Genomic DNA, 17827 nt, shown 5'->3' on the forward strand with positions numbered 1-17827 from the left:
CACCTGCTTTGTTTCTCTTGCTAAGGATTGTTTTGGTTATTCATGGTCATTTATGTTTCCATATGAATTTCTGTATTGTCATTTCCAGGTCTGAGAAGAATGATGTTGGTAACTTAATGGGTAGTGCATTGAATCTGTAGACTGCCTTTGGTAGATGGATATCTTAACAATGTTGATTCTTCCTATCCATGAGCATGGAATATTTTTCCATTTGTTTGTGTTTTCTTGGATTTCTTTGAGCAGTGTTTTGCAATTCTCATTGTAAAGGGTTTTTACTTCTCTGGTGAGGAAGATGCCAAGGTATTTCATTTTTTGGTGGCTATATGAATGCAATTGTGCTTTTTATTTGGGTCTCTGTTTCCTTGTTGTTGGTGTATAGGAATGCAACTATCTTTTGCACATATTTTTTGTACCCTGAGATTTTGCCAAAGTCCTTTATTAATGCAAGCAGGTTTTTGACAGATTCTCTTGGGTTTTCAAGGTACAGGATCATATCATCAGCAAAGAGGGATAACTTGACTTCCTCTTTTCCTATTTGGATACCCCTAATTTCCATCTCATGTAATTGCCTGAGCTAGGACTTCCAACACAATATTGAACAAGAGGGGTGAGAGTGGGCAGTCTTGTCTTGTTCCAGTTTTCAGGGGAAATGTTTCTAGTTTCTGTCCTTTTAGCAATATGCTAGCTGTGGGTTTGTCATAGATGGCTTACTATTTTGAGGTATGGTCTTTCTATACCTAGATGTTTGAGGGTATAGATGCTGGGCTCTGGCGATCCTTCCGCCTCAGCCTTCCGAGTAGCCAGAATTACAGGCATGCGCTACCACGCCCGGCTGATTTTTTGATTTATTGTAGAGATGAGGTCTTGCTGCCCCGGCGGGTCTCAAACCCGTGGGCTCAGGCAATCCACTCACCTCAGCCTCCCAAAGGCGCGGGATCACAGGCTGAGCCACCAAGCCCTGCTGGGATACTGGATTTTATCAAAAGATTTTTTCTGCACTTAATGAGATAATCATGTGGTTCTTGTTTTTACATCTGTTGATGTATTTATTTACATTTATGGTCTTGCAAATGGTGAACAAACCCTGCATCTTAGAGATGAAGCCTACTTGGTCATGGTAGATGATTTTTGAGATGGGTTTTTGAATACAGTTTGCTAAAATCTTGTTGAGGATTTTTGCATCTATGTTCATAAGGGATATTGGCCTGTAGTTATTTCTTTTTTGAATCTTTACCCAGTTTGGTTATTGGTGTGATGTTAGCTTCATAAAATGACTTGAGGAGAATTTCATCTTTCTCAATTGCCTGGAATGCTTTTAGTAGGATTGGTATCAGCTCCTCCTTGTACGTTTTATAGAATTCTGCTGGAAACTCATCCGGTCCAGGGATTTTTTTGGTAGATAGTTTTCATATGACAGAGTCAATTTCCTGGGCTGTTATTCATCTATTTAGTTTCTCAGTGTCTTCTTGTTTTAACATAGGAGGTTGTGTGATGTCAGAAAGTCCTCCATTTCATCTAGGTTATCAAGTTTGTTTCCATATAGGTGTACATAGTACTCTCTGATAATCCTTTGTATTTCTTCGGGGTCAATTGTGATTTGATCTTTTGTATTTCTGACTGTGTTTATTTGGGCTTTTTTTCTCTATTTCTTGGTCACTCTGGCTAGGGGCCCATCAATCTTGTTAATTCTTTCAAAGAACCAGCTTTTTGTTTTGTTGATATTCAATGATATTTTTGTCTTCCATGTCCCGTATTTGGAATCTTATTTTTGTGATTTGGATTCTTCTGTTAAAGTTGGAGTTTTGGTGGTCTTCTCTTTCCAACTCCCTTGTGTGATTTATTAGGCTCTTCACTTGTGATCTTTCTGTTTTCTTGATTTGTGCTTATAGAGATATAAATTTCCCTCTTAGAACTGATTTCATGGCATTCCAGAGGTTTTGGTAAAATGTTTCTCCATTTTCATTTGTTTCCAGGAATCTGTCAATTTCTTCTCTGATTTCAGTGTTGACCCAGTCATTGTTTAGCATGATGCTGTTTAGTGTCAGTGTCTTTGTTGGCTTTGTGGAAATGTTGTTGATTTTGATATTTATTTTTATTCTACTGTGGTCTGAGAATGTGCATGGCAAGATTTCAACCTTACAGAATTTGTTTATGCTTTATTTGTGGCCAAGGATGTGATCGATCTTGGAGTATGTTCCATGTGCTGATGAGTAGAAGGTATTCTGTGGTTATTGGGTGGAATAATGTATAGGTATCTACTAAGTCCATTTGGTCAAGTGTCAAGTTTAGGTTCTGCATCTTCTTGTTGATGTTTTGCCTTGATGATCTATCTAAGGTTGTCAGTGCAGTATTAAAGTCCCATGCTGTAATAGTGTTAGAGTCAATATCTTTTTGTTAGTTTCCTTAGTAGTTGCTTTATAAATGCTGGTGCTCCTGTGTTGGGTGCATATATGTTTAGGATGGATATTTCTTGTTGATGGATTGAAACTTTTATCATTATCTAGTGTCCTTTTGCTTCTTTTAAATTTTTGATAGCTTAAAGGTTGTTTTGTCTGATATTAAGATTGCAACTCCTGTCTTCTTTTGTGATCCATTTGCCTGGAAACTCATTTTACATCCTTTAACTTTGTGTCTGTGTACATCCCTTGTAGTGAGATGATTCTCCCGGATGCAGCAAATAATGGGTCATGGTTTCTTATCCAGGCTGCCATTCTGTGTCTGTTCAGTGGTGCATTTAGTCCATTCACATTCAGGTTGATTATTGAAATGTGACTGCTTATCCCTGTCATGAGGTTCTTATAAAGTTTTTTCTTTGTTCGCTTGTTTTCTTTTGGCTTTGGGGTTAATGTGTGCATGTGTTTTCAAGTCTCTTCTTGTGCTGTATTCTCTGTTGGTTCTGTGCTCTGCTGTTCTCTTGGGAAGTGTGTGGTGATTCTTTTTTTCCCATTCTTCTGTGCTTGATACCTTTTTAAGTGTCTCCTGTAGAGCTGGTCTGGAAGCTGCATAAGCTCTTAGGGATTGGATCTCTGGGAAGGATTTTAATTCTCCATCACTGATGAAACTGAGCCTGGCTAAACAGGAAATTCTTGGTTGAAATTGTTTTTCTTCCAGGCTTAGTGACTCAGCCTGTAATCCCATGCTTTGGGAGGCTGAGGTGAGTAGATTGCCTGAGCCCATGGGTTCAAGACCCGCACAGGCAACTTGGTGAGACCTCATCTCTACAATAAATTAAAAAATTAGCTGAGCATAGTGGCATGTGCCTGTAGTTCCAGCTACTTAGAAAGCTGAGGCAGAAGGATCGCTGGAGCCCAGCAGGACAAGGGTGCAGTCAATGCATTCCAGTCTGGGTGACAGAGTGAGACTCCAACTTAAAAAAAAAAAAGAAAGAATTTTTTTTTCTTTGGGGTCTTTGAATATAGGGTTCTAGTCCCTTCTTGCTTGTAGTGTTTCTGCCAATAGGTCTGCTGATATCTGATTGGTTTTCCAGGATAAGTAGTCTGACCTTTCTCTCTTGCTGCCTTTAGGATTTTTTCTTTTGTGCCTATTTTGTGTAGGTGAAAAACTATGTGTCTAGGGGTTGTTCTCCTAATTTGATGTCTTGTGAGGGTTTCCTGGATCTCTTGTGCTTGGCTGGTCACATCTCTGATGAGATGAGGAAAGTTTTCTTGGATTACCTCCTGGAATACTTGTTCCCAGTTGTTCTCATTTTCCCTTTCTTCTTCTAGGATACTAATCAGTTGTGGACTTGGTCTCTTGATATAACCACACATCTCTTGTAGGCTTTGTTCTTTCTTTCTGAGCCTTCTTTCTATGTTTTTTTTTTTTTTTAACCGAGCAGGTTAATTACATTTTCTTGTCTTCAAGCTCTGAGATTCTTCCTTCAACTAGATTAATTCTGCTTTCCATACTTGTCATCTTGTTATTTATTTCCTGGATAAAATTTTTTATTGCCAGAATCTCTGTTACAAGTTCTTTCAGTGTTGCTTCTTGTCTTTCTTGAGTCTTATTCACTCTTTCCAACCATTCCCTGATCCCTGTTGTATTCTGGGGCCAGTCGTTGGTGACTTCCATAGTTTGAGCATCAAGATCTGATTTCTCTGGAGTTTTGTCTTTGGTATATTAGGATTTGCCTGAAGTCTTCCTTTGACTTTTCCTCATTTGTGACAGATCTTGTGTTTTTTTTCCCTTTAGTTCTGTTATTCAGTGTCAGTGGTAGAGACTTTCCCTTCTGATGTTTGCTCAGTTTCCTATTCCCTGATCCAGACTCTGGATATGTTCTATTTTGAAATAGTATGGTGGATAGGAAGCTTTGCTATCTCTTGTAGTTTTTGAAATCTGAGTGAAGTGGGGGATGGGGCTCTAAGAGTCAGATGCTACTTGCAGATTAAAATGTTCACTTATTGTGGTATGTGTTCCCTGAAATCCACTCCCCACAGTCACTCGATATGATGATGCAAAGCAGAAACCAACCCATACTACAAAACAATCTGGAATAACAACATAGCAAAACAAAACAAACCACAACAATAAAAAAAACCTAAGAAAACTAAACACACACATACATGCCTGGTACAAAGTGAACAGAGAAGAAAGACAAAAATACCAAAGGGAGTAAAATAAGAAAAAAGAAAAAAAAAAAGGAGGGGGGATTCAGGTGGAACCCTCACACATATATTGACACACTCCTTAAACTATAAAAAGTGAATATTAAAAAAAAAACCCAGAAAAACAAAAGAGCAAAAGCCAACAACAAAATCAAAAGATGAACACTCAGTCATTCACATACACACATAAACAGAGAATGACAAATAAAAGAAGAAAGAAATGGAGAAAGAAAAGAAAAAAAATTGGGGTGGGATGCAGGTCAAAGCCTCACATACACATTCATGCACAAAGGAAAAATATTTTTAAAATAGGTGAACTAACAAATGGTCAGAAAATTTTTAAAACTTAAAAATAACTGAAAATTTAAAAAAGAAAACAGAATAAAACAAAAACAAAAACAAAAAAACCTGTCCTCTTGTGGCAGGCTCTGTAATTGTTTCTCTAATCAGATCTCTCTCGAAGAGCCACCATTTTTAATCTCTCCTCAGGGAACAAAGTAGGGAATGAGGGTCAGTGGAGGTGGGTGGGGCTTCAGTCCTCCCCTCCCCCTCTCATATGGTCAGTAAGATCTCCGGTGGGGATGTACAGGATAGTCTCTTCCCCAGGTATGCACTCTCATGAGTTTGCCCCAGCCAGGCGTATCGAGGAATGGGGTTCTCTCATTAAGACTGATGTCCAGGCTCTGTCTGGGTTTGTCCCTCTCTGTCATGGCCCAGCTGTGTGGGTCTGACATTCAGAGGATTGCTGGGGAGGAGGGTGTTTGGGTCAGCCCCGGACTCACCACTGATCTCTTTGGAGTTTTTCCTCATCCTTTTCTGGTCATACCCTTTGTCCCATGGCTGGATCAGGGTAGGGGGTGGGACACTTGGAATTCAGCACTGGTCAGGTCTCTCTGAAGTTTGTGCTTTCAGGATATTTCCTCTGGACCATGATCCAGCCCTGAATAGTTGATCTGCCATTCACAGAGGTCAGATCTCTGGGCTCTGTCCGCAGCCCCTTCCAGCACCTTGTTAGGTGCTAAAGCAGTTAGGTGCTAAAGCAGTGAGACAATGCCTGGAGCACTCTCTCCCCTACTTCAATGGAAAGGAAACACCTGGAGCAATAGTTTGCCCATGCCACTTGGGCAACAAGTTTGAATCTGGGGGTGGAGCTGGGGAGGGCAATGCAAATCTCTGCCTGGAAAACGGCTTCAGTGGGCAGCTCCTCACCAGGCATGAATTCTTCTCTGGATTATCCTGATCCTCTCTCTTTAATAATTAGATCCGGTGGGTCTGGTATGCCAGGTGATGGTGTGTTCTGGTGCCAGGTGCTGGGAATCAGCTGGATTCAGCATGCTTTTCTCTGTCGCATTCCCACAGCCAATAGACATTTCTGCATGTGATCTTGTGAGTTGCGCTCTAATTTCAGGGCGGTGAGGGCTTGCAGTCACCCTCAGAGGGGGAACCCGGGTGCATGCAGTCGAGTATCCCCTTAGATGGGCTTTCACGCTCCCATCAGTGCCCGCCTACTCACGTGGAGAGTCTTTATTGTCACTTGCCTCCTTGGAAATTCTTACAGCCTGACCTGCTGGCTGCCATCTTAAGCTCCACCCCTTCAATTCATTTTAAGTTGATTTTTGCATATGATGCTAGATAAGGATCAATTTCAGTCTACTGCATGTAAAAATCCAGTTTTCCCAAAATTATTTACTGAAGTGATTCCTTTTCTTATGTATTTTTTGCTCTAATTGTTGAAAATCAGTTGACAGCATGTGCAGATTTATTTCTGGACTCTATTTTGTTCTATAGGTTCATGTGTCTATTATTTGCCAATGTTATGCTGTTTTTTTATTTTGTTTTATTTTGTTTTTGCTTTTTGAGTTGAGGTTGAGGAGTTCAAGGGTCATCTAGTTCATAATTGTGTGATAAAACTTGTTTTAAGTGTAGGTTGAAGCTTATTTTGAATGTATATTGAAACTTGTTTTTAAAACTCAGATGTATGCTTGCTTTCCTGCCCAAGCCCAGTGGTAAACTTTTGGCAAACAAGTTCACATACCAAAAGAAAACCGTGGAGTTACAGTGCAGACCCTCTGGCCCCATTTCCTGCTCCACTCCCCTAGTAATCTCACATTCCAGATGTCCCAACCGGTTCCACCCAGCCCACCTGACTGTTGATGGTCAGCTGTGGTCAACCACAACCCGCGACCATATAAACCAACCAATCCCAAACGCCCCTGTACCCAGTAGGAGAAATTACTCAATCATATGCAAACAAATTTAAAGTTCTTTCCCCTCCCTTGTAACTGTGTATATAAGCGGCTTGCTGCGCTGGGCCGGGGCTCTCTTTCCTGTACCGCTGCACTGGTTACGGACGTGAGCCCAGACTCAAGCCGGAATAAAGACCCTCATGTGATTTGCATCGGAGCTGGCTCTTTGTTGGTCTCTCGGATTCAGGATTCAAGTACAACAGGGTTCTCACTCTGTCACCCAGACTGGAGTGTAATGGCTGCTCCTGGCCACCGCAGCCTTGACCTGCTGGGCTCCCGTGATCCTCCCACCTCAGCTTTCCAAGTAGCTGGAACTACAGGTGCATGCTACCACGCCCAGCTAGGTTTTGATTTATTGTAGAGATGAGGTCTCGCCAAGTTGCCCAGGCGGGTCTTGAACCCGCTGGCTCAGGCAACCCACTCACCTCAGCCTCCCAAAGGCGTGAGATTACAGGCTTAGCCACCAAGCCCAGACGCTATGCTGTTTTAATTACTATGGCTTTGTGGCATAGTTTGATATCAGGTAGTGAGATGTCCCATCTTTATTCTTTTAGCTCACTAGTCCCTTGGCTAGTCAGGGATTTTGCAGCTACATATAAATTTTAGTATTATTTCTTATATTTCTACGATGAATGTATTGGAATTTTGTTAGCGATTGCATTAAATTTTAAGATGCTTTGGAGTAGTATGTACATTTTAACACATATTATTTTTTTAATCCCTGAATACAGAATATTTTTCTATGTATTTGTGTCTCTCAATATGTTTTTACCTTTTACTGTATAGTTCTTTTATCTCCTTGGTTAAATCTATTCCTACATATTTTTATATTTTCTGTAGCTAATGTGAAATTGGTCTCTTCATTTCTTTTTCAGATACCTTTTTTTTAGTGTATAAAATGCTAATAAGTTTTCTATGCTAACTTTGTATTGTGAAATTGTACTGTATTTGTTCTAGTAGTTTTGTATTTTATTTATTTTCTGGAGTCTGCAAAACTTTGTATAAGATCATATCATCAGAAAACTGTGAAAATTTTATTTCTTTTTATTTTCTAATTTGTCTTCTTTTTACTCTTACCTAATTGGTATGGCAAAGACTTCCAGTAATGTGTTGAACAGAAGTAGCAAGAGTGCGCATCCTCATCTTGTTCCATATTTTAGAAGAAAGGTTACTGAAGCTAGGATCTGGAAGGAATAAAGAGAAGGTTGTCTAAATGTACAAAATCTCAGCTGGATATGAGGAATATGGTATTTTTGTGTCCCATTGCACAACATGATAATTAATAATAGGGTATTACACATTTCAAAATTGTTGCAAGAGTACATTTCCACATGCTCTCAATACAATAATATTAAGCATTTGAGGTGATAGATATGTTAACTAGCTTGACTTTTAATTATTCTACATTGTATTCATAAATTATAATATAACTTTGTGCCCCATACATTTAAACAATCATAAACAGTCAATTTAAAATTTTAATTTAAAGTCTTGTGCTCCAGGAAAACAATGTACTTGATAGGCATTAACATTTTGTGCTTAGGTATATGAATTCTAATCTAACTTGCTCCCTCTTTATATTGCACCCTCATCCTAATCACTGAGGACAATGCTTAACTTCTATAAATCTTCATTCATTAAAACTAAAGCTTTAGGCCTTACAAAGACTGTGTCTTTAGGTATAATACTTGTTTTAGTCAGAGTTATCCAGAAAAATAGAACCAGTAGGAAATTGCATAGAGCATAAATGAAACCACCTTTATAATATTAACAAGGGGTCACAGAGGAGAAACTGAAAAAGACCTGAATCATGCAAAGGTGAAGGTATAGTTACAAGTTAACTCTCTCAGAATGATGGCTGAACATAGTCTTTTCAGTGAGAGAGATGGATTATCTTCATATTTTAAACCCCAGGGCAATTTTACTCTCCATGGAACCCACCTTTCTCAAACCTTTCTGCTAAACTACAGACTAAAGGTTAACCTGCCATTATTCTCTAGTGGACTTCTCTAGAGTGGTTTACTGCTTGTTGCAAAACTTACCCTATGGATAACATCGCTATTGTAAACCTTAGATTGGATTTTTAGATATTTTTCAGACATTGCATTTTGGTAGGCCCACTGTCTCCAGTTGTACCCATGATGTATACCAAAGAGCTGACTCAACTGATCCTATGACCTGCCCACCCCAAAAGAGACTCTTCTCATGAAGACAGTTTTGATACCTCTGTGACTTCATTCCCAACCAACCAGGAGAACCTGTTCCCTAGCCACCTCCCGCCAAATTATTTCTTAATAAATCCTAGTCTAAAATTTTCAGGGAGGTGGATTTGAGAAATATCTCTCAACCTTCCACTCTGTTGTCTTGCAATTATTAAATTATTTTTTACAACACTGATGCTCTTCTATGTGAGGCAGGGATAAGAACCTGGTCAGGATGTAACACATATATAGTGAGTAATTGGCATACGGAATTATGGAGTCTGAGAAGTCCCAACATGTGCTGCCATCGGTAAGCTGGAGATCCAATAAAGTAAAATTCAATCTGAGCCCAAAGTTCTGAGAACAGTGGGGGCAATTGTATAAATCCTACACTGAAGAATAGAGAAAATCAAATGACATGTACCAGCTTAAAAAGGTATGCAGGAAGCAAAAGGGGTAAATTTATTCTTCCAAGGTCTTCTGTTCTATTCAGACCCTAAATGAAAAGGGTCAGGGCAATCTATTTTACTGAGTCTTTCAGTTCAATTGGTTAACTTAACTTGACACGTCCTCATATACAAACCAAAAATAATACACACATATATATTAATACAATTTATATATAAAAACATTGTGTGTGTGTGTGTGTGTGTGTGTGTGCATAAATGGAATACTATTCAGTCATAAAAAGAATGCAATAATGTCTCTTACAGTAACTTGGATGGAATTAGTAAACATCAACCTAAGTAGTTAAAGCAGGAAGAAAAAACTAAATACCACATGTTCTCACTTATAAGTGGGAGCTACACCAAGAATCTGAAAACTCTTCCATTGTACCACAAACATAACATCAATAATGTACTTTTTTTTCTTATCGTTATTTGGGGATTCTCCTTTCTCCTTGTGATATAAATACCTTAAACATAAAGATTAAATTTTAAATTCTCTGAGGATTTTTTTGCAGTTAAAAATGATAGATATCACACTTATAATGATATCTTAAATGTAGTAGCTATATATGAATTTTTTCAATGACTATCTAAATTATGATGGATTAAATACTGCTGTTTAATAACAATTCAAGTCACATGTATGGAGAGTTTACTTTGACATAGGCACGTAAAATACAGAGATTATGTTAATAGGTCACATACTCTTAAGGAGTTTTGTCTGGCAAAAGAGATTTAAGACTAACAATGCCATTAAAATAATACCCCGATTTGTATTGACATATGGGGCATGCATTGAGGAAGGAGATCTTGACTAAGTTTTGGAATCATGGGTGTTGAAGTTTGATTTGAGTGAAAAGTTGAAGATTATCAGGAAAACAATCCAAGAAGAAGGTTAGTAAACAAACCTGGAATTATGTGGTTATCAGTACAGTGCAATGTTTATGTACAGGATAGAGCTGGAAATGAGATATGTGGAGAGTAAGTAGTGGCCTCCAAATCAAAGAATCTTGGCCCAAGACAGAATTATAAGGTAAAGGCCTTGTGACAAATATTAATGGTTGTTTCTTTCTTATTTATTTATTTAGAATCATTGGGTACAAGTGCATATTTGTTATATGGACATATTGTGTAATGATAGGAATTGGGTGTCAGATGGCTCATTATCCAAAAAGTAAACATTGTACTCAACAGGCACTTCCGGAACCCTAACTCCCTACTGTACCTCTCCCTTTATTGGTGTCCCCAGTGTCTATTTAATTTCCATCTTTGTGGCCATTCAGCTCCTATATATGTGAAAACACATGGTGGTTGGTTTTCTGTTTCTAAGTTAGTTCATTTAGGGTGATGTTCTACAGATCCATCCATGTTACTTCAAATAACTTAATTTCATTCTTTTTTATACATGATATTCCATGGTGTATATATACCACATTTTTCTATCCAGTCAATGACTAGTGAGCACATAGGTTATTTGCATGACTGTGAATAGTGCTGCAATGATCATATGAGTACAAATCTTTTTCTTATGTAACAATTTATTTTCCTTTGGGTAGATGTCTAGTAGTGAAATTACTGGGTCAATGATATTCTGATTTTTAGTTATTTGAGAAATCTCTGCACTATTTTCCACAGAGGTTGGACTAGTTTACAATCCCTCTAACAGTGATGAGTGTTCTCTTTTTGCTGCAACCATACCAGCATTTGTTGTTCTTTGACATTTTGATAATAGCCACTCTGAGTGGTGTAAGGTGATATCTAATTGTGGTTTTAATTTGTAGTTCTCTGATGATTAGTGATGTTGAGCTCTTTTTTCACATTTGTTGAACATATGTGTGTGTGTGTGTGTGTGTGTGTGTGTGTGTGTGTGTGTGTGATGTCTATTCTTGTATTTTGCCCATTTCTTGATGGAATTGTTTGTTTTATGTTGAGCAGTTCCAGTTCCTTGTAAATTCTGGATGTTAGTTCTTTGTCTGAGGTGTAATTTGCAAATTTTGTTGCCACGCCTTAGGTCTTTTTGTTCACTCTGTTGATTATTTATTTTGCTGAGCACAAGCTTTTTAGTTTAATTAAATCCCATTTTTCTACATCTTGTGTTTAAAGTCCTTGTCATAAATTCCTTCCCTTTACCCTTTACTCTTTTTCTTTTCTTATTACTTATATTTCTCATTGATTGGGATAAATATTATCATATTACTTTGTTATTTATAAGTGTTTCAAAGTAAAAACTTTTTCAAGAATTCAAGTCTAGTCATAGCATTAATATATACATTTAATTTATAGATCAATACAAGATACAAAAATTAGTGTGGCGATATTAAGAATAATTAAGGATATCTAGCACAGAATAGAATGTGACTCGACAAAGGACACAGTAATTTGGGGCAAAGCACGGATGGTAGGTGAAAGACCATGTTCCATACAATAGGACTCTCACTTCTCTTATAGTTTTATAGAATATTCCCATTAAAAATAGCATACAGAAAAGAAGAGACATCAGAACAATTATTAGGTACTTTATAACACTCAGTCATGGGAAGCAATCATCATTTTGGAATTTAACTTTGCCACTTAACAATTGTAAAACCTAAGGAAAAATTTACTATTATTAAGACTTGCTTTCATTGTATAAAATAAAATAAAAAAAACCCTCTTCTCAGAGAGTTGTTTGAAAATTTAATGAGATCATAGACAATAGAGCAGATTTTGTACATACTAAATGCCCAATAAACATTGATTACAATTATTACAAATATTTAAATGAACTCCATTTCTGTATGTTTTCTCTGTTGTATCTCTGAATATTCTTCTTGGAATATTCATAGAAAAAGAATATCTACTCTTAACTTTTTCTGATACTTTCTCATTATTTTTATATAATAACACATGTTTAAAAAAATTTGCCACTCATGTTTTATTGTTGAGACAATCACATTTCTCATCAAGTTGATTTATTTCTAGAACCATAATATTGACTTTTAAATTTTTCTGCTAACAAAAACCATATTCACATTTATAATGAATGGAAAAAATTAAATGTGATCATAATATATGTTTAATTATTTTTATTTCATTAGTGGATTTCAGATGACTAAATGCAACCTGTCAAATGCTTAATCTCAAGGCTTAAAATGTAATTTATGATTAATTGAAAATATTACAATGGTATTTTAGATTTAGAAAATAAAAGATTAAGCAGGTCCACAAAAACTGGTTGTTTAGTTTGTTGTCTGCATACTCATTGTGGTCACTTGTTTTGTTTTTGTTTTTGTTTTTGTTTTGTTTTTTGGTTACTGATTTCCAGTAATGCTAAGAAAACAAAACAAAAAAGGTCATCATGATCACTATATAACTGTGAATAATTAGGCATGACTTTGACTGTGACAGCCCTAGACAAATGGTTTCAAGTCTCAGTCCATTGTATGTCCTGTCTTCTTGCATTTCATATTTTTTCTACTGCTAATGACTTGCTCAAACTTTTCATTTTGGGTGTTTCACTTTTATACTAATTGTATGTGTGTGTCTTACTATTCTAACTGACTTTCTGGAACCTTGGATCAACCAATGCTTCAGTTGTATTTTGTTAATTTTCTTTTTTTGCCACAATTTTGTTTTTATGTTTAGGCTTGTATTTGATAAGCAAAGAGAGGATCGAAAAATGCCAATTAAAATAACTGGGGAATTACTAAATAGCTATTAGTCTTCTACAACTATATCCTCTATGAAAAATATATTGGGCTGTCCAGAGCACATTATTTTAGCATAGTTTAGTAAAAATTATTTATATTTCTCTGTAGCAGTGAATATTCATTCAAAAAATGAATTTCCAGCAGTTAAAAACAGCATGTTGCAGTCAATCAACCTATCACAGCAGAAACCCAGATGAACAAAAACATTACATAGCAAGTGGCACCACAACTGTTGAATAATAATGACAAATAAAAAGGCTAATGAGAATTAAGTAGTGCATCCCCTCAAACCTTTAAAACCACATTCATTATACTAAAAAATTAACCACATGCAATTGTAATTTTGTAATAGAAAATTGCACCTGACTAATTGAAACTTTCACTACATCTGTTTTCCACAGAGCCCAAGAAGTGTCAGTGACTATAGACTGATGGACAAAGAAATATATTAACACCATATAAAAGAGGAAAATAGCACTAGGATATCTTTCGAAGATGTTGAAATCCAAGTAGTTTTATATATTACAGGAAACAATTATATATAATATAATTTTCATGCATATTTCATATAATAAAGTCAGTAAAGTGTTATAATGGGGAAGAAAGTAGGAATAATAAGTTTAAAACACTACTATTCAAATAAAATAAACATACATATGAAATTAAATTTAAAATTTTAAGGAAAACTTTTTTTTATTTTAAAGATGTAGGGTACAATTCAGAGTTTGGTATACCAATGCTCATTATACAGGTAAAGTTTGGACTTCTCTTTGGTCCCGACTTCACTTAGTTTGGTATCGCATATCTTTATTGATTAAGTGTATCCCCCTCCCCTGGCAGTTTCTCACTACTGTCAATTTCTGTCTCGTAGTATTATGATAATTGTTCAGGGTCTGCTTATGAGTGAGAACATGAGGTTCATAGTTCTTTGTTTCTGTGATAGATCACTGAGTATTACACACTCTAAATCCATCCAAGTAGCTGCAATGTTCAAAATTTTGTCCTTCTTTATGGTTGTATAAAATTTCATCACATATATGTACCTTTTTTTTTGAGTTGGAGTCTCACTTGGTCACCCAGACTGGAGTGCAGAGGCCGCTCCTGACCACCGCAGCCTCACCTGCTGGGCTCCATTGATCCTTCCGCCTCAGCCTTCTGAATAGCCGGAATTACAGGCATGCGCTACCACGCCTGGCTGATTTTTTAATTTATTGTAGAGATGAGGTCTCGCTGCCCAGGCGGGTCTTGAACCTGCAGGTTCAGGCAATCCACTCACCGAAGCCTCCCAAAGGCGCGGGATTACAGGCTGAGCCACCGAGCCTGGCTATGTACCACATTTTTTATCCAGTCTATTTTTGATGGGCAGTACGGTTGGTTCCATGTTTGTGCTATTGTTAAGTAGTGCTGCAATAAACATGTGCACAAGTATCTTTTTTATAGAATGATTTGAGTTCTTTCGTGTATATTCACAGAAGGGGGAACTGCTGAGTCATATAGGAGGTCGATTTTTAGATCTTTTAGAAATCACCATACATTATTCTACAGAGGTTGTACTAGTTGACATTCCCACCAGCAATGTGTAAGTGTTCCCTTTTCCCCGCATCCTCTTCAGCATCTGTTGTTTCTTGAGTTATTGGTATGGCCAGTCTGACTGGAGTTATGTGGTATCGCAGTGTAGATTTAATATGCATTTCCTTTAGGATTTGTGTAACAGAGCATTTTTCCATGTATCTGTTGGCTGCTTGTATTTCTTCATTTGAGAATTGTCCCTTCATATCTTTTGCCCACTTTTTAAAGGGTTGTTTTTTTTTGGGGGGGGGGGGTTTACAGCATATTTAAGTTCCTCGTAGATACTAGATATTAGGCCTTTGTCAGATATACAGTTGGCAAATATTTTTTCCCAGTCTGTGGACTGTCTCCCTGCTCTCTTAATGGTTTCTTTGGCTTTGCAGAAGCTTTTCAGTTTGATGAGGTCCCACTTGTCTATCTTATCTCTTATACATGGGCACTTGGGATTTTGATCAGGAATTGATTGCCAGTTCCAATATGCATAAGGGTGTCACCTGCATTTTCTAAGGTTCTTATAGTTTCTGGTTTTACATTTAGGTCTTTGATCCATTTAGAGTTGATTCTTGAGTATCATGAGAGATTGAGGTCTTATTTTAATCTTCTACATGTGGTCAGCCAGTTATACCAACACAAATTGCTGAATAAGTTATCCTCTCCCCAGTGGTTGTTAGTGGAGGCTTTGTCAAAGATGAGATGGTCGAGAAATTGAGGTTTTTCTTCTGAAATCTGTATCTTGTTCTCTTGGTCTATATGCCTTTTCTTGTACCAGTATCAGGCTGTTTTGATTATTGTGGCCTTATAATAAAATTTAAGTCTAGAAGTGTCATACTGCTTGTTTTGTTTATTTTGCTGAGGATTGTTTTGGCTATCTGTGGTCATTTGTGATTCCATGTGAATTTCTGTATTGTTGTTTCCAGGTCTGAGGAGAATGATGATGGTAATTTAATGAGTATTACGTTAACTGTGTAGATGGTCTTGGGTAGGATGAGCATCTTAACAATGTTGATTCTTCCAGTCCATGACTATGGAATATTTTTTTTCCATTTGTTTGTGTCATCTTTGAAATTTTTGAGCAATGTTTTGAAGTTTTCATTGTAAAGTTTATTCACTTCTCTGGTTAGGAAGATCCTGAAATATTTCCTTTTTCTTTTCTTTTCTTTTTTTTTATGGCAATTGTGAATAAATTGTGCTTTTTATTTGGTATTCTTCCTTTTGTTTCTGGTGTATAAGGATGTGACTGTCTTTTGCACATTGATTTTGTACCCTGAGACTTTGTCAAAGTCCTTTATCAGTGCACGCAGGTTCTTGACAGATTCTCTTGGGTTTTCAAGGTATAGGATCATATCATCAGCAAAGAAGAATAACTTGACTTTCTCTTATCCTATTTGAATACCCCTGATTTGCTTTTCTTGTCTGATTGCTATAGCTAGGACCCGCAACACTATGTTGAACAAGAGGATTGAAATTGAGCAGCCTTGTCTTGTTCTGGTTTTCAAGGGAAATGCTTCCTATTTTTGTCCATTTAGCAATAAATTGGCTGTGAGTTTATCATAGAGTATCATAGATGGCTCCTATTATTTTGAGGTATGTCCCTTCTATGACTAGGTGTTCAAGGGTTTGTCAAAAAAGATGCTGAATTTTATTGAAAGCCTTTTCTGTGTAATAACATAGTCATGTGATTCCGACTTTTGCATCTGTTAATGTATTTAATTACATTTATGGTCTTGTGGACACTGACTCAGCCCTGTCTCCCAGGGATGAACCCTACTTGCTTATGGTGGATGATTTTTGAGATGTGTTGTTGGATACGATTTGATAGAATCCTGTTGAGCATTTTTCATCTATGTGCATCAGGAATACTGACCTGTAGCTCTCTTTCTTTGTTGGTTCTTTATCTGGTTTGGGTATCAGTGTGATGTTAAAATGATTTGGGGAGAGTTCCATCTTTCTCGATTGCATGGAATACTTTCAACAGGATTGGTATTAGTTCCTTCTTATATGTTTCATAAAATTTTCTGGAAAGTTGTCTGGTCCAAGACATTGTTTTTGTGGATAGCTTTCTAATGGTGGAGTCAATTTCCTGAGTCTAATGGTCTATTTAATATTTCAATTTCTTCTTGTTTCAGTGTTGGAGGGTTGTGTGATGTCAGAAATTCCTCAACTTTATTTAGGTTTTCAAGTTTGTTTCCATACAGGTGTGCATAATAATCACTGATAATGTTTTGTATTTCTTCAGGACTCATCATGATGTGATTTTATTCACATTTCTGATTGTATTTATTTGGACTTTTTCTGTCTTTTTCTTGGTCAGTCTGGCTACGGGACCGTCAATCTTGTCTGTTCTTTCAGAAAACCAGCTTTTTGTTTCACTGATTTTTTTCTATGATATTTTGTCTTCTATGTCTTGCATTTGGGCTTTTACTTTGGTGATCTGGATTCTTCTGCTGAAGTTTGGGTTTTGGTGGTCTGGTCTTTCCAACTCCCTTAGGTGATTTGTTGGGCTGCTAATTTATGATCTTTCCATTTTCTTGATGTATGTTTGAAAGAAAAGATCGCCCTCTCAGTACAGTTTTCGTGGTATCCCAGAGGTTTTGATAAGATGTGTCCTTATTTTTATTTTCAGAAATCTTTTAATTTCTGTATTAATTCCCATGTTGACCCAGGAGTTTTTCAGCATCATTCAATTTAGCAGTCATGTCTTTGCAGGTTTTGGGGTAGCTTTATTGGTGTTGATATTTATATTTATTACACTGTATCTGAGGAGAAGCATGGCAGTATTTCAATCTGATGGAATTTGTACTTGATTTTTGTATGAAGATGTGGTTAATCTTGGAGTACATTCCATGTGGTGATGAGTAGAATGTATATTCCATAATTGTTGGGTGGAGTGTTCTGTAGATATCTATTAAGTTCATTTGGTCAAGCATCAAGTTGAGGTCCTGGATCTCCTTGTTGATTTTTTGCTTCAATGATCTATCTAGTTTTGTTAGTGGGGTATTTAAGTCTTCAGTTATGATAGTGTTTGAGTCAATGTCTTTTTTAGTTTACCTAGAAACTGCTTTATAAAAA

This window comes from Carlito syrichta, unplaced genomic scaffold, assembly GCF_000164805.1.
Source record: "Carlito syrichta isolate Samal-C Ts95f unplaced genomic scaffold, Tarsius_syrichta-2.0.1 Scaffold307117, whole genome shotgun sequence".
Classification (NCBI taxonomy): Eukaryota; Metazoa; Chordata; class Mammalia; order Primates; family Tarsiidae; genus Carlito; species Carlito syrichta.